Source organism: Eubalaena glacialis, chromosome X (genome assembly GCF_028564815.1).
Source record: "Eubalaena glacialis isolate mEubGla1 chromosome X, mEubGla1.1.hap2.+ XY, whole genome shotgun sequence".
Lineage (NCBI taxonomy): Eukaryota > Metazoa > Chordata > Mammalia > Artiodactyla > Balaenidae > Eubalaena > Eubalaena glacialis.
This window is the reverse complement of record NC_083736.1, coordinates 93,511,413-93,528,363: the sequence shown is the minus strand read 5'-3', so window position 1 is coordinate 93,528,363 and position 16,951 is coordinate 93,511,413. Positions and strand designations below refer to the sequence as shown.

General features: G+C 41.8%; 1 protein-coding gene across 2 annotated transcripts in view; it reads left to right on the top strand.

Annotated features, from left to right (window-relative positions):
- Positions 1-1,957: 1,957 nt before the first annotated feature.
- Positions 1,958-16,951, top strand: part of SYTL4 (synaptotagmin like 4) — a 68,995-nt gene continuing 54,001 nt past the window's right edge. For both annotated transcript variants that reach the window (XM_061179552.1, XM_061179551.1), the window contains exon 1: positions 1,958-2,087. The gene's annotated coding sequence lies outside the window, so the exon portion shown is untranslated. The remainder of the gene's footprint in view (positions 2,088-16,951) is intronic.

Here is a 16,951-nt window from a genome sequence, read left to right as displayed (position 1 = left end):
TTTTTTCTTTCCCCTTTAAGATTTTTCCAAAAAAAATCTATATTATCAAAGCCATACTTGCTTATTATAAGAAAGTTGAAAAATACAAAAAAGTAGGAGGAAAACAAAAACTTCATTTAGTTTCACCACCTAGAGATAGCCACTGTTAATATTTTCCATATTTCTTTTTAGGCTTTTTTCCACACATATCTACTCATATCCACTAATTGTTGTGATCATATTTTATATTAATGTATCTTACTTTCAATTAATACTAGAGCATAAGCATTTTCCTGTCGTTATGAACTATGTAAATATCATTTTATTGTCTAGATAATATTCTATTATATGACTATACTATATTTAACCATTGAACCATTAGGGTTTTTTTTCCTAGTATTTTATTATTCTAAGTAATACTGTGATTAACATCATTGTACAAAAAGTTTGTGTACATTTCTGTTTCCTTAGGAAACATTCATTCATTCATTATACAAATATTAGTGAGGACTTACTATATGCCAGGCACTATGCTAGGTGCAAAATGTTTGCCTTGGGTGGCATGTTGTCACCTACTGAGGTAAGAAACACTGGAGGAGGAGCAAATTTAAGAGAAAATGTTTGACTGGATGTGTTGAGTTTGAGACGTCCAAGTGGAGTTGCCAAGAAAGCAGAGCTCAGTGAAGAGGTCTGGATAGAACTATAAAATTACAGTTGTGGCCATATAGATGGTGTAATTCATGCCAAGTGAGTGAAAGATCATCTGGGGAAAGAGTATATGTAGCCTAGTCCTGAGAATGTCTGGCTTTCAGAGGTTAGATAGCAGAAGTGGAATATGCAAAGGAGACTGAGGAGAGGGCAAAGGGATAGGAGGAAAAGCAAAAGAGTATGGCATCATAGATGCCACAGGAAGACTTTCAAGGAGGAGGAAATGGTTAACAGCGTTAAATGTAGGGGAGAGATCAAGGAAGATAAAAAGGGAAAAATGCCCTATTTATTTATTTAATATAGCTTTTTCAACACAGAGGTCATTGGTTGGGTATCTTGTTGAGCACAGTTTCAGTGGAGTGTTGGGGGAAGGAAGCCAAATTGCTGAGTAAGAAGTAAGGGAATAGAAATTGCCCATAAAGAGGAGCTGGAGAGGTACCTAGTGTGTAGGGAGGATTTTTTTTTTTTAAGATGGCAGAGACTTGAGCATGTTTAATTGCTTATGACAGATGAGAGGGACTTGAGCGTGGTTAATGGCTGATGAGAAGAATGGAGAGAAAGAGAGAGGGAGGGAGGGAGAGGGGGGAGAGGAATCTGTAATTACTGGGTAAATATAAACATTTTAAAGTCTGTTGATATATATTGCTCACATGCTTTCTAAAAGGGTTTTAAACCAACATACACTCCTACTAGCAATTATGAAAGAGCTTGTTTGGTGGCCACTTTGTCTTCATTAAGTGTTTTAAAAACAAACAAACAAAACTTTTGCCAAAGAGTTTCATTATGGTCCTAATTTGCTCTTCTTTGATTACTAGTGAGTTTAACCAGTTGTGTCCATGTGTGAATTTAGTCTATGTCCTTTCCCAAAACGTTTCTATTTTAGACAGACACTTTTATTTGCTATAAAAAGCTGAAAGTCAAAGGATCAGAATAGTATCATTATCTCCCCAAATTATACGGGCTAGAGCCTTCATCTTCTTAGAAGTACACAACAATTTGACAACTTTTGGCTCAGGCTGATTGAAAGAGAAAGATGATGTATCGTCTGAGAGAGTGACCACCAATGGAACCCAGGTCTAGTCTTAGACTGCTATCGACAGTCTTCAAGCACCCTTTGCTAACCGGGGCCGGCATCCCTCCAGTGCCTTAAGGCTTTGGCTCTCAGAGCTCCCCTTCGGTAGGCGCGGCCCCCTACCAAGGAGCCCGGAGCGCTGTGCGGCCCCTTTAAGAGTCCAGCTCCTCCCCCGCTCCAGGGAAAGTTGCAGCTTTTTCCGCCTCCCGGGAGGGTAAGAAGGACCAGCCGCCAGAGTGGGGTTGCAGTCTTCCCGGACTCGGAGACCCTCCCCTGAATCCGGTACTGGGACGTCTCGCCTTCTCGCGGCACCTGTTGCAGGCGACAGGTAGGTCCGTGGCCCGCAACCGCCCCTCCGCCCTCGGTCCGGGACGCCTCCTGGGCCCCCAGTACCTTTTTGCTGCCTAAGCGCCCCCACCCCCATCTCGGGGACCTGCGCGCTTCCCTACCCCTTTCCGCTCTCCCAGTCTCTCCTTGTCCCTAGCTGACCCCCTGTTTCCTCTCCCGTCCGCCTGTGCGGACCGCACCCCCCACGCTTTGACTCCCGTCTGTTGGGGCGGTACCTCCCCACCACTCTGCTTTCTCCCGGCCGCCCCTGGCCATTTCCCCGGCCCATCCGTCGCCGCCACGGGCTGTGCCCCTCGGGGCTGTGCTTCCTCCAGAGTGGCCGACTTTTCCCGCCCTCCGGAGCCGGGGGCCCCTCCCGGGAGCTGGCCCTGGGGGCGGGGGTGGGGCCGAGCTCCTAGCGGGAACTGCGCCCTCCGGGGCGTCGAGTCACCTTTTCGGGGGTGTCTCTCGCAGCGCCCGGCGGTGGCGCGGGGTCTGGGCCCCGCACTCTTTCCGGACCTCTGACCTCGCGGCGTCCGCTTCCCTGCCCTCGGTGGATCCGCCGCAGGTTAAAAGGCTGGAGGCCGGTTGGCCCCGAGCCCTGCCTCAGTGGACACCCTCTGCGCTTGGGCTGGGGACCCAGCTGTGTGCTCTGGAGCTGAGCCGTTTTATCTTGCCACCCTTCCAGCAGGCAGGGGGGTACGCTTCTGGAGGAGGGTCCCCACAACCCTCAGAAGGGACACAGAACGCTTCCATCTTCTGTGATGGTTTGTAAAGGGGCAGAAAAGATGTTCCTCCAGCCCTTAACGTTGAATAAAATGGTTGGGTTTTTTGGTGGTGAAATCATTTGGTGAGAATTTTGGTGACTCGAACAGGTGATGTTTCTCATTAACCAAAGTTTTCTTCCCCCAGTAGCCTGCCAGCTTCTTCAGGACCAGAGGACCTAGCATTCCAGAATACTGCTTTAGGCAGGGTTGATCCTAGGCCTTGTACATTTGTGCTAGAAATTAGTCTTCAGTACATCTTGTACCTTCTATTTTTAACTGGCTTCTTTTCTGCTTTCAGCTCCCCATCCCCACCCCTCATAAATCCATTAATATTAAGGTGTTAATGACCTTATGTGTTTACCTGCTGGTCTGTGGAGAGAGAACAATGTTTAATGCAAAGAGTTGAGGCCCTAGTGAAGTTTTCTGCTGTAGTTGTAGCTGTTGGTGTTTTTTTGTTTTTTTTTTTGAAGCACCTGCTGGAAATCCTAGTAGAAAAAGACCACCAACTTGGCTTGTGAGACTTTTCCTGGCAGGGGATGAACATTTCTGGTAGCACAATTTCAGGTGTCTCTCACTAGGCTAGAGCAGTGAAATGAAGTTTGGAGGCCTGTTCAGGGATAATTGGTCTGTGAGTGTATGTGGCATTCTGATTTTTTTTAATAAAAACATTGTTTATTGTTATTTTTAATTAATTTTTATTGGAGTATAGTTGCTTTACAATGTTGTGTTAGCTTCTACTGCACAGCAACATGAATCAGCCGTACATATACATATATCCCCTCCCTTTTGGATTTCCCTCCCATTTAGAACCCCACAGTGCATTAAGTAGAGTTCCCTGTGCTATACAGTAAGTTCCCATCAGTTGTCTATTTTATACATGGTATCAATAGTGTATATGTGTCAATCCCCATGTCCCAATTCCTCCCTGTGGCATTCTGATTGACACTCTCTGAGCTTTTCCCCTTAAAGGCTGCTACTAATCATGGTTGTTAGAATTCATTGAGCCAGGCACTGTGATAAATTCTTTACATAATTATCTCACATAATCCTAATGATAAGTGTATGTGCTAGGCACTACAATTACAAGCATGCTATGATGAAAGGGAGACTCTGAGAGTTTAAGTGCCTTGTCTCAAATCACCCAACTGATGAGAGGCAGAGCTGGGCCATCTGACTGCCGAACTGTGTTCTTATCCCCTATCACACCGCCTCTGCTGTCTTGGATGTTAGGAACACTGAATAGCTCACAGGTGAGGACTAAGTGATTAAAAATTTCCCTTCCAAGCTGAAGCCTAAGTTTTGGTCCTTGACTCCACCTCAGAGGCACTGCAGAGACTTTGGACCACTTACCTCACTGATGTCTTACCCACTTCACTTCCAACATGAGGCTGGTTGCCACGTTGCCACTATAAGTGCACACCCCTGGGTGTACCTAGTTGAATGAAACCTTCGGGGATCTCAGCTCAGAAGGAATTGTCTTGAAGTTAGAGAGGGTGACCCTGGATTCTAGGGATGTGCGCCTGACTCAACTTTTTCCTTTCCTGCTGGCTAGGGGAGAAATGAGGGTGTGGAAAGTGATAAGGATTTCCCAACAGCCAGGCCAGAGAGCCTGAGGGTGAGTGTGTGCTTGTTTTATCGTGGGATGGATGGAGTACCTTAGGGAGGGACAGTCCACAAGAAAATGTCCTTTCTGATTCCATCTCTGGGTCTTCGCTCAAGTTACTCCTTTTTTTTTTTCCCCCCTGAAGAGAGACTTTCCCACCCATGACCACTCTCCTGCCATTAATTCCTATTCATCTCAAGATTTAGCTCTAAAGTCACCTCCTTTGGGACAGCCTTACTGAACACACAGTTCCTTCCCCTAAGCAGAATTACCAGTTATTCTGTGTCCTAAAGCACTTTGTTTACACCTCAGGAAAATTCCTTAACACCTCTCTCAGTTGGTTTTCCACCTGGAAGGTACCTCTCTGAGTACAAGGTCTAGATCTTGGAGCTCCCTTTGTCTTGAGCACAAGAGATTAACAAATATTAGTGCTAGGAACTGGGGATACCATGCCTTCAAGGGCCTGAGGTCAGGTGATGGTGGGATTGAAGTACAGAAGACACCTTTTTGAGGCACTTGAAATCCGACAGCTCGGAGTTTGTACTTAAATGTCACCTTAGTGAGGCCATTCTTAACCACCCTATTTAAGCTTATAACTCCTTCCCTGAACATTCTATATGCCCCTTCCCTACCTTATTACTCTAATGTAATATATTATGTATTTTATTCATTTTTCTTTCTTATTGTCTGTCCCTCTCCCCCCTCCATAATGGAAGTTCCATGTGGGCAGGGATTGCCGTCTGTTTTATTCACCAGTGGACCCCAGCATCCATAACAGAGCCTGGCACATCCTAGGTGCTTGCTAATATTTGTTAATTGAATTAATGAATGACATTACCATGCTAGGAATTGGTACTCTTTTATGTTCTCCTGGACCTGAAACTAAGTGTCCCCAGTCTGCCCCAGGCCCAGTTCTCACACAGCTTTCTTTGCTTTGAGAGTGCATGCCTGATGGCAACTTTGACCTAGTTGGAAGTACTTCCTCTCTTTTTAAGGCATGAGTCTCTGGATGGAAACTTCTAAAGTTTAAAGTGGAAATGTGAAGATGCTGTACTTCTTGTGGGTAGGAAGGGGGGTTGCACTTAGAAGAGGGAGTATGGCTTGTCAGATGTCTTGAGGCGTTTGTTCAGTGAGCTCATAGAAGCTGGAGAAAGTTCCTGTGTGATAGGGAAGTAAACAGCCCAAACGAATAAAAGATGCCAACCAAATTAAGCTTCTGGCCTCAAGTCACTCAGCCTTTTAGGCATGAGGTAGTTATGAGATTATGAACTTTATGGAAAAGCCATTGCTGATTACTACTGGTGTAGTACTTGACGAGTTTTATACTAGGAGAATTATACAATGTGAGGAAACCACTGTGTAACAGAAAAGAAAAAAAAAAGTACTGTTCTATTTAAATGCTTTGAAGTATTCAGAAAGAAAAATAAGGCTAGAATCTTTTAAAAGACAGGCTTGGAAGGAGTTGGACCCTTGATACAGTGGTAAATATGTGATTTTCCACCATTTGATGTATGGTAACTTCTCTGAAACTGAAGTTTGTACAGAAAACTTCTACCCAGCCTCCTCTTCTACTCAGTTTATCTCCCCAACCTCTCGACAGTGGAGTGACCCAGAGCTCAGTCCATTGACTTTTCTCTATCCAGAATCTTTCTAGATGCATTCATCCAGCCGCATGGCTTTATTTTCTTTTTTAATTTTTTTAACATCTTTATTGGAGTATAATTGCTTTACAATGGTGTGTTAGTTTCTGCTTTATAACAGAGTGAATCAGCTATACATATACATATATCCCCATATCTCTTCCCTCTTGCGTCTCCCTGCCTCCCACCCTCCCTATCCCACCCCTCTAGGTGTTCACAAAGCACCGAGCTGATCTCCCTGTGCTATGCGGCTGCTTCCCACTAGCTATTTTACATTTGGTAGTATTTATAAGTCCATGCCACTCTCTCACTTCGTCCCAGCTTACCCTTCCCCCTCCCCGTGTCCTGAAGTCCATTCTCTACATCTGTGTCTTTATTCCTGTCCTGCCCCTAGGTTCTTCAGAACCTTTTTTTTTTTTTAAGATTCCATATATATGTGTTAGCATACGGTATTTGTTTTTCTCTTTCTGACTTACTTCACTCTGTATGACAGACTCTAGGTCCATCCACCTCACTACAAATAACTCAATTTCGTTTCCTTTTATGGCTGAGTAATATTCCATTGTGTATATGTGCCACATCTTCTTTATCTATTCATCTGTCGATGGACACTTAGGTTGCTTCCATGTCCTGGCTATTGTAAGTAGAGCTGCAATGAACATTGTGGTACATGACTCTTTGAATTATGGTTTTCTCAGGGTATATGCCCAGGAGTGGGATTGCTGGGTCATATGGTAGTTCTATTTTTAGTATTTTAAGGAACCTCCGTACTGTTCTCCATAGTGGCTGTATCAGTTTACATTCCCACCAACAGTGCAAGAGGGTTCTCTTTTCTCCATACCCTCTCCAGCATTTATTGTTTGTAGATTTTTTGATGATGGCCATTCTGACTGGTGTGAGGTGATACCTCATTGTAGTTTTGATTTGCATTTCTCTAATGATTAGTGATGTTGAACATTCTTTCATGTGTTTGTTGGCAATCTGTATATCTTCTTTGGAGAAATGTCTATTTAGGTCTTCTGCCCATTTTTGGATTGGGTTGTTTGTTTTTTTGATATTGAGTTGCATGAGCTGCTTGTAAATTTTGGAGGTTAATCCTTTGTCAGTTGCTTCATTTGCAAATATTTTCTCCCATTCTGAGGGTTGTCTTTTCATCTTGTTTATGGTTTCCTTTCCTGTGCAAAAGCTTTTAAGTTTCATTAGGTCCAAATTTGTTTATTTTTGTTTTTATTTCCATTTCTCTAGGAGGTGGGTCAAAAAGGATCTTGCTGTGATTTATGTCATAGAGTGTTCTGCCTATGTTTTCCTCTAAGAGTTTTATAGTGTCTTAGCCCCATGGCTTTAAATGCCATCTGTCTGTACACTCATGATTCCCAAATTTATGTCTCTGTCCCAAGCCTTTCTTCTAAGCTACAGCCTCATATATCCGATGGCCTATTCAACATTCCTACTTGGATATCAAGTAGACATCTCAACTTGGCCAAAACAGGACTCTTTTTTTCTTTTCTTAATTGAAGTATAGTTGATTTACAATGTTGTGTTTATTTCTGCTGTATAGCAAAGTGATTCAATTATATATATATGTGTATATGTGTGTGTGCGTGTATATTTATATATATATATATATATATACACATACATACATACATATACACATATATATACACACACACATATTTTTTGGCCACACCACGGGGCTTGCAGGATCTTAGTTCCCCCACCAGGGATTGAACCCACGCCCTCAGCAGTGAAAGTGTAGAGTCCTAACCATTGGACCACCAGGGAATTCCCTATACATTCTTTTTTTTAATATTCTTTTCCATTATGATTTATCATAGGATAATTGAATATGGTTCTCTGTGCTGTATAGTAGGACCTTGTTGTTTAGCCATCCTCTATATACTACCTTGCATCTGCTAAACCCAAACTCCTAATCCATCCCTTCCCCAACTGCCTCCCCCTTGGCAACCAGTAGTCTGTTCTCTGTGTCCACGATTTTGTTTCCAAAACAGGACTCTTGAGTCCTCTCAAATCCCTAGCCCCTTCCCTCAGCCTCCCCTATCTCAGTAAAATGGCACCATCATCTATTCAGTTGCTCAAACCAAGAACCTAGGGTCACCCTTGATTCTTGTCTTTCTCTCACCCCCCTCCCCACACCCACTTCAACGGTAAGTCCTGTTGACCTGAACTTCCAACCATGTCATTATATTCTTTTTTTAAAAAAATTTTAAAAAAATTTATTTTATTTATTTTTGGCTGCATTGGGTCTTCGTTGCTGCGTGCGGGCTTTCTCTAGTTGTGGCAAGAGGGAGCTACTCTTCGTTGTGGTGCGTGGGCTTCTCATTGTGGTGGCTTGTTGCGGAGCACGGGCTCTCGGCGTGCGGGCTTCAGTAGTTGTGGCACGTGGCCTCAGTAGTGGCTCATGGGCTCTAGAGCACAGGCTCAGTAGTTGTGGCGCATGGGCTCAGTTGCTCCACGGCATGTGGGATCTTCCCAGACCAGGGCTTGAACCCGTGTCCCCTGCATTGGCAGGAGGATTCTTAACCACTGCGCCATCAGGGAAGCCCCATGTCATTATATTCTGTCACGTCTCCATTTCCTCTGTCACCCTAGTCCAAGCCACGACATGCTGCAATAAGCATCTTTGCACAGTACTCAATGATGTATGTAGATCTAGATAGACACACAGAAATATTTCTGTGGGATAGCTTTCTAGTAGAAGAATTGTTGGGTCAAAGGATATGCACATTTAAAAAATGTGAATAGGCATCACAAAAGTGTCATCCAAGAGGATTTACAGTCTCACCATTGTGCTTTTCCTCATGCCCTTGAATGGACAGTCTTTAATTTTTGCCAATCTGATAGGTGAAAAATAGTATCTAACTGATTTAACTTTCATTTATCTGGTCACTAGTAAGGCTGAGTATCTTCATGTGTGTTAGCTATTTGTATTTTTCCTGAGACTTGCTCCTTAATATCCTTTGCACATTTTTCTTTTGGGTTATATATTTCATTTGTTTATAAGAACACTATATTTATTAGGGATATTTAACCATTGCCTATTATACAATGCAATTTTTTTTCTCTTTAGTCTGCTGTATGTCGTAACTTTGTTCATGATGTGTACCCCTCTCGTAATCAGATAAAACATACTATAAAACATTTAAAAAACATGCTCATTAGATTTGGCAATTAGGATCTCAATGATGACATCAGTGCAGTAGGAGGAGAGAAGCAGATTGTAGAGGGTTGGGGAGAGAGCACTTAGAGGGCCTGATAAGGAATACAGTATACATTTGGAAGAGGCTTGGCTATGATAGGAAGGACAGTGTTTCCTATAGACAGTGGGGCACAGGGGAGAAGAAAATGTTAATTTTGTTCCCTTTTAAATATAGGAGAGAGATGAGCCCATTTATGTGTAGATGGCACAGAGCCTGATCCATGCAAGGTCGCTGAGGAAGCAGGAGGGTGGGGACTTCAGAGTGAAAGAGGTGAAAAGACGGGTTTAGAGAAAGGGAGGTAGCTCTTCCATTGAGACAGGAGGGAAAGAGGGCAAGATTGGTGAAGCTGTGGAGGAGGAAGGAGCTGTGGAAGGACAGGATTTTGAGGGAGGTCCCAACTGATGAGAGCAGTGAGGGGTTGGAACAGCATTTGAGAGGGATGAATAGAGGAGCTCTTTAGAGGCAAACCATCCAGATGGCCACATCATAGTGAGCCTAGAAAGGCTTGGATAACTTGAGTTTGTCTCTCCCCAAGTCACAGAACCCTGTATCCATTCTCTCCAACAGCACTCATCAGCCCAGGTGTAGAAACAGAGTGGAGTCAATCTAGTTTGGGGGATTTTTCTGGGTGCTGTGACAGAGATATAAGAGGGTAGGAGACTGGACAGTGCTGCCAGAATAGTTGAAATGACGGACCACTGTGGCTTTCATATCTGTGTCTGTCTAAACCTACCTTGAACTTGAGTAATTCGTAAGAGATGGAAAATTTCCATGACCTCTACACTGTTTCTTGTTTGTATTTCTGTCAACTCAGGCATCAGAATAGCTTTAGTATCAGTGTCTTTAAACTATTGTTTGTAATTTCTTAGATAGTATGGGTTGATTTACTGAGAGCCAACAGTGTGCCAGTTTGTAGGCTAGGTGCTTGAGATATAGTGGAGAAGAAGGTAGACGATGGCCTTTTTTTTGGTAGAACTTATTTCAGCAGGGGAGGTATGTGTTTAAAAAAAAAGAGCATATTATATAATCAGTGATTTAATCGCAATTGTGAGAAGTTGAAGTTCGGCTTTTTAGAAATCAAATTTAAATTTATTTATTTATTTTAATTTTTCTTGGAATATAGTTGATTTAGAATGTTGTGTTAGTGTCTACTGTACAACAAAGTTAATCAGTTATACATATACAAATATCCACTCTTTTTAAGGTTCTTTTCCCATATAGGTTATTACAGAATATTGAGTAGAGTTCCCTGTGCTATACAGTAGGTCCTTATTAGTTCAAAACTGATTTGCATTTGCCAACAAAGTATGCGAGTACTTCTTACATCTTCCCTTTTAAAATTAAATATTGTCTTTAAAATTTTGCCTAATTGATAGGCAAAGATAAAAAAAAATCTTTGTTGCCAGTAAGAGTGAAACTTTTTCTTTTTTACATCTATTGGCCATTTGATCTTCCTCCTTCAAGAATTATCTGTTCATGCTCTTTGTTTATTGGACACTTACCTCTTCTTATTTTTTTACCTCTTCTTTTTATTTTTCCATGTTTGAAACCATTAACCACCTTTCTCTCTCTCCTCCCTTATCTCTGGAACACTAAAATATATCTTACCCAGTCTCTCTGGCCATTCCCTTTTGATCTCCTTTGAACTTCTTTCTTACCTACTTTGGAAATGTTGGTGTGCTTAGGGATCTGACTACATTTTTATTACTTGACCCAATAAAAGATAACATATAAGTCTTCCGTTCTCTTCTCTGCATCCCATTCACCAGGGGTAACAATATTAAATTTGTATCCTCTTTCAGACATTTTCCATGCCCATATGAAATATTTCCTTTCTTCCTTCCATCCATCTATTCATCCATCCATCCATCCATCCTGTCTGCAATTGTATGTTACAAAATACAAATGGAATTACAGTATATATGTTTTGCAGTGTATATTTTACTTAATATTTGTGGCATGCTTTCAATGTCAATATATATGTAACTACCTCTTTTTTTTTTTTGGCTGTGCCCCCCGGCGTGCAGGATCTTAGTTCCCCAGCCAGGGATCAAACCCATGCCTGCTGCAGTGCTGCAGTGTAAGCTTGGGGTCTTAACCACTGGACTGCCAGGGAAGTCTTCTACCTCTTTCTTTTTAACACTGACATAGTATTCCATTATATGTATGTACCATAGTTTATTTAATCAGTTTCTTACTGATGCTTAAATTGTATAATTTTTTTTGCTGATTTAAACATTGAGCATCCTTATGATATATGTTTATGCATCTACTTGAATATCAATAGGAGAAGTTTTTCAAAATGGAATGGCTCCATTGAAAAATGGTCAGTGTTGCTAAAGATTCAGAGAGGTCTACGACAATAAAAACTGACTACTGTCCATTGGATTTAGGAGGTTCTTGTTGACCTTGTTGACCTTGTTGCCTCCCCTTTCAGGGGAGTGGGGGGAGGAATGCTAGACTTTGGTGGGTTGAGAAATGTTTGGGGATATGAGAAAGTGGAGGCAGTGGATATGGACAATTCCTTAGGGAAATTTGGCTCTGAAGAGCAAAGAAGGGTGGTAGTAGGGGAAGGGTTGAGATCCAGAGAAATTTTTTTCTTTTCTTCTTCTTTTTTTTTAAATTTAGGAGGACTTAGATGTCTTTAAAGGCTGATGGGAAGGAAGAGATAATTGGTAGAGCAAAGTCCTTACCGAGTAAAGTCCTCATGCCAGATGGGAGAGGATCCAGAATGAAATGGAGAGATTACCCTTAAACAAGAGGAAGGACATTACAGTTGGGAAGAACAAAAAGTGAACAGATACAGATGAAAATAGGTTTATAGATTTGGTGGCAGGAACTTGTCTGAGAGCATTTATATTTCCCTGTGATGGAAGAGGAAAGGTCATCCTCCTAGAGCAGGGGTTGAAGTGGAGCAGGGTTTGGGTTGGAGTACTGAGGTGCTTGAGGAAGGTTTGAAATATTGTGGTGAGCAGGAGAGCAAGCTAGGACTAGGGAAGCATAGCTGGAGTGTCAGGCAGTGTTGAAGTGAGCTTGGCGACCAAGAATTCATATTGATCATAATCTACCAGATTGTGATTATTTTCTCCAGTAGATCTCAGTCGTCCCAGTGCAGGCATAATGCACAACAGTTGGGCTCTTCTAGGGTTATGTTTTTATTAGATATTTGCAATGAAAATGGGTTATTGAGGATATTGACAAGAGTGCAGTTGAAACAATAGAATCCAAACTGTCTAGGAAAGGAAGTGAAGACAGGAAGGAGCTGACAGGGCGGGAGTGAAAGGTCTACGGAGGACTACCTCCCTGCCATGAGGTCTGAGAACTGGTGTAGGGCTGGGGGAGGTCACTGAGTGAACAGGCCAGAAGGACAGGGGATTGTAGTTAAGAGTGGGGTATTTGAATTAATGATATCAAATGTGGAGAAGTCCTGGGTGATAAGTTCTTGGGTGTGGCTGAATATGATATATGGTATTTTTGATGCCAGCTCATTCATTCAACAAATATTTATTGTGTGCATATTATGTGCCAGCCAGCACACTTGGCACTGAAGGGTACAGAAGTGAACAAAACAAAGTCCCTTCTCTCATACAATTTATTATCTAATGGGGGAGATTATTAATTTTTATAAAATAAAAGGGCATCCTCATTGATATGCTGATTACTGAATGTGTAATACTAAGGTCACATGTTTATGCATGTGGCGCTAGGAAAGTCCATCTAGACATTTTGAGTGCCTTGATTTATTGTAAGTTATATTAACTGAATTACGAAAATTCATATATCCTCCCCGCTTAGAACTTTTAAAGGTACTTTTATATGCTATGTCAGAATTGAAGACAAAACAAATATATAATACATGCAATTTGAACATTTTAGCAGTTTTAAATTTTTTATACTTCAGTATTTTTTTTAATATGAGGACATTGCTTCTAGCTGTAGACCAGATGTTGATAATACATGTACTAACCTTGTTCTAGGGATTTGATGTAATGTGTAAAGTAATTATGGTTAAGCAGCTTAGGAGGGAAAGAGAGCTTGTATGTTAATATTTTATCTTTATTTTATATTCTCCAATTTTTACCTACTCTTTTGTGTACATATACTCATGTATACATTTATTAATGTTTTATTTGAAAGAAATTAGCATTTATTTTATGTCTTACAGGCCTTAAATAACACCTTAAAATTATCTGCCACATATATAGTTCAATTTAAGTTCAACTACAGGTTATTTCACTGTGTTTAAGGTTTCTGTGGCCATAGCTAGATCACAGCATCCCTAAAATTAAAAAAGAAACCAAATGCATGAAATCACAGTTATGTGTGAACATGGGCTGGATTAGTCATGAACCATCGTGATTTCTCATTTAAGGGGACTGCGTGAGTGATTTTTAGGTGATGTGGCCTACAAGAAAGAATTAGATGCTAGCTAGAGTTCAATTTAGAAATCCCCACCATCTGTGACCCAGGCAGGAGAAGAGGGTCTTCCCTGGCGGGGGGGTGGGGGTGCTGGTTTATCAAAGCTTGTTGACTAAGGAAAGATAATGGAGTTTCACACAGTGATGAGGCTTATTGAAAAATGACAATGTGTCGGCTCTCACCAGACTTAAAAATCAAGTGTTTTATGCATATAAACCTGGATTTTAAAGCATTCTGTTCTTTTAGTTGTGGATTATCTTTTTAAAAAAGCTTTTGGGCTGTTAAGGAAAGTGACTTTGGCAGAAGAGGGGATGAACTGGCCATCCTTCACCCCATTAACCTCATGGGGTTCTAGTGAGCCTGTCTGGCTCCTGTGAGAGGAAGCTTCTAGTGTACATCTTGCAAGCTGGAAAGCCAAATAGGGTTTGTCTTAATAAATGCATTTCCCCTGTTGCTGAGGGGAGTGTTTGGACACATGGTCTTGTTTTCTACTTACTTCTATGTACCATGTTTATGGAGATCTGCCTTCTAGGATTGGTGGTAGGTTTAAGACGCCTGGAATTGCTGAGGAGCAGGAAAAGTGTGAAATCATGAAAATAAGACCACATTTCCATGTATCGAAATAACCACTCTGCAGGAGAAATATATATATTTTAAGACGTCCCACTTCCCTCTGGCACTTACTTTAGAGAAGTATTAATATATATTATTTTAAGTGGGAATTTCTTCAAACTGTTTATGAACAGAATTTGGTGGTATTGAAAGGTAACCATGTGGATTCAATCTGGAGGAAATTGTCCCCACCTGTGTTTCTAAGAGCTAACAAAAGAGATTATATTGTAGTTACTCCCCCCGTATATACTCCTACCATCGTTTAGAAGGGGTGTCCTGGATGAGGAGAGTGGGTCCTTTCCCACGTGTAGAGTTGCTCTGAGCCTGGTGCACATTATTGTGTGGGGAGGTCAGGGGACTGAGAAGGTAAGCTGGACCACTGGCCTTTCAAACATTCATCTGATATTAGCTGAGGACTTTTAAAAAACTCTACCTCCAGCTCCTGTGGGAAGGATGTCCCCTTTTCCAAATATTACCACGTACAAGCAATATTATCAGAATACGAAGAGACCCTATAGCATAAAGAGCTCAGACTCTGGAATCAGACTGCCTGGGCTCAAAAACCAGACTGTTCCTTAGAGGGCATATGACCTTGGGCAAGTTATTTGCTTGATGGGTGTCTCACTTTCCTCATTTGCAAAGAATGATAATATAGTACCTACCTCATAATATGATTGTGAGACTAAATGACTCCATGTATGTAAAGTGCTTAGAAAAGTGCTTGGTACATAGTAAACATTATAGAAGTGTTAGCTGCTTTCTTCTTCCTTTCTTCTTCTTCATCTTCATCTTCATCAGTTGGTAGATATATTAAAAGGAGGTAAAACTGCAAAATGCCTCAGTACATGCAAACTCCACATTTGCAGAACCTATTTTGGAAAGGATTGTGGGGGGCAAGAGAACCTTACTGCAAACCCAAAATCAGAATCTTGTAAAATTGAGAGCTATTATACATTTCTCATTGTTAGGGGAAAATGAAAAACACCTTGGCTACCATAACGCTTTTGAGAATGGACCCCAGTGCGGGCAGGCCTGGGTACGTTGTCTGAGTTGTAGATTTGCTCCATGGGTGGGCTTGTGGGGGCCTGGACCCCAGCCGACCACTGGGAAGCCTCAGTTGCCCTTTTGTTTTGGAGCCTTGATTCTCACTCCTCTCTTTTGTCTCCACTCTTGCTTTTCTTCTTTCTGATCCTATTTTTTAAATTTCTGCTATTTTGTTATGTTTTATGCATCTTTGTGAGTCACTTTAAACTCTGTCTGGAACAGTGTATAAATAAATATCTTTTAAACTGATCATATCTAATTACTAACATTTGCTTAATATTTATGCTTGTCAGCTACCTCCCTGCAGAGAGGTATGGTGACTTTCCATCTGGGCAAGAATACTGATTCGATTTCTCAAATTTCATAGTAAGATGTCAAAACTACAATTTGCTCATATATTTTCTAAAGCATATGGTTAATAATAATAAAATTAAACAGCTACCAAAATTGATTGCTTATTCTAGACCAGGCACTATGCTATGCGCTTTACTCATGATGTATATTTGAATCCTCACAGCCTTAAGCAGGAGCTGTTATTATTAATCACCGTTTTTACAGATTGGGAAACTGAGACTCAGGGAGGTTGAGTAACTGGCCCAAGGTCACACAGCTAAAATGTAGTGAAGCTATGCTTTGAACCTGGCTCCAGACCCAGTGCTTGTAGGCACTTTTCTATGCCATACTGCTCTTAATTAGAAATGTAGCACATCATTGGAACTTCCCTGGTGGTGCATAGGTTAAGAATCCGCCTGCCAATGCAGGGGACATGGGTTCGAGCCCTGGTCTGGGAAGATCCCACATGCCGCGGAGCAACTAAGCCCGTGCGCCACAACTACTGAGCCTGAGCTCTAGAGCCCGCAAGCCACAACTACTGAGCCTGCGTGCCGCAACTACTGACGCCCGTGTGCCTAGAGCCCGTGCTCTGCAACAAGAGATGTCACCGCAATGAGAAACCCGCGCACTGCAACGAAGAGTAGCCCCCACTTGTCGCAACTAGAGAAAGCCCGCGTGCAGCAATGAAGACCCAATGCAGCCAAAAATAAATAAATAAATAAATAATTAAAAAAAAAAAGAAATCTAGCACATCAGAACTCCAAGTCCTAGTAGAAGAGACTGTTCTGTGTTACAGAACATTCACAGGTCCTGCAGATTTTACATCAGTGTTAATTCTTCAATATGCCCCTTTTCGTCTCTACTGCCATTGCCCTCTACTTAGGGCTCTCATTATCTTCCCCCTGGATTTATACCAGAGCCTCCTCAAATCTATATTCTGCAAAACTGTCAGAGTGATCTAATGAGTCCTTGCCTTCCCTAAAAGTCTTCAGTCGTTCCCATTGTCAAAGGCTAATTATCCATGTTTCTGAGCATAGCATATCAAGCTCCTCCTTTGATCCCCACCTACCTCTTCCACATCCTTCCTTACCATTTGCTATACAGTATCACTGCACTCCTTGCCTATACCACATTGCTTTGTGCCTCCATGCTTTTGCTTTTGCTTTTGTAAATGCTGTGCCCTCTACCTGGTTAACTAACTGGTGGACATTATTTACAGCTAGTTC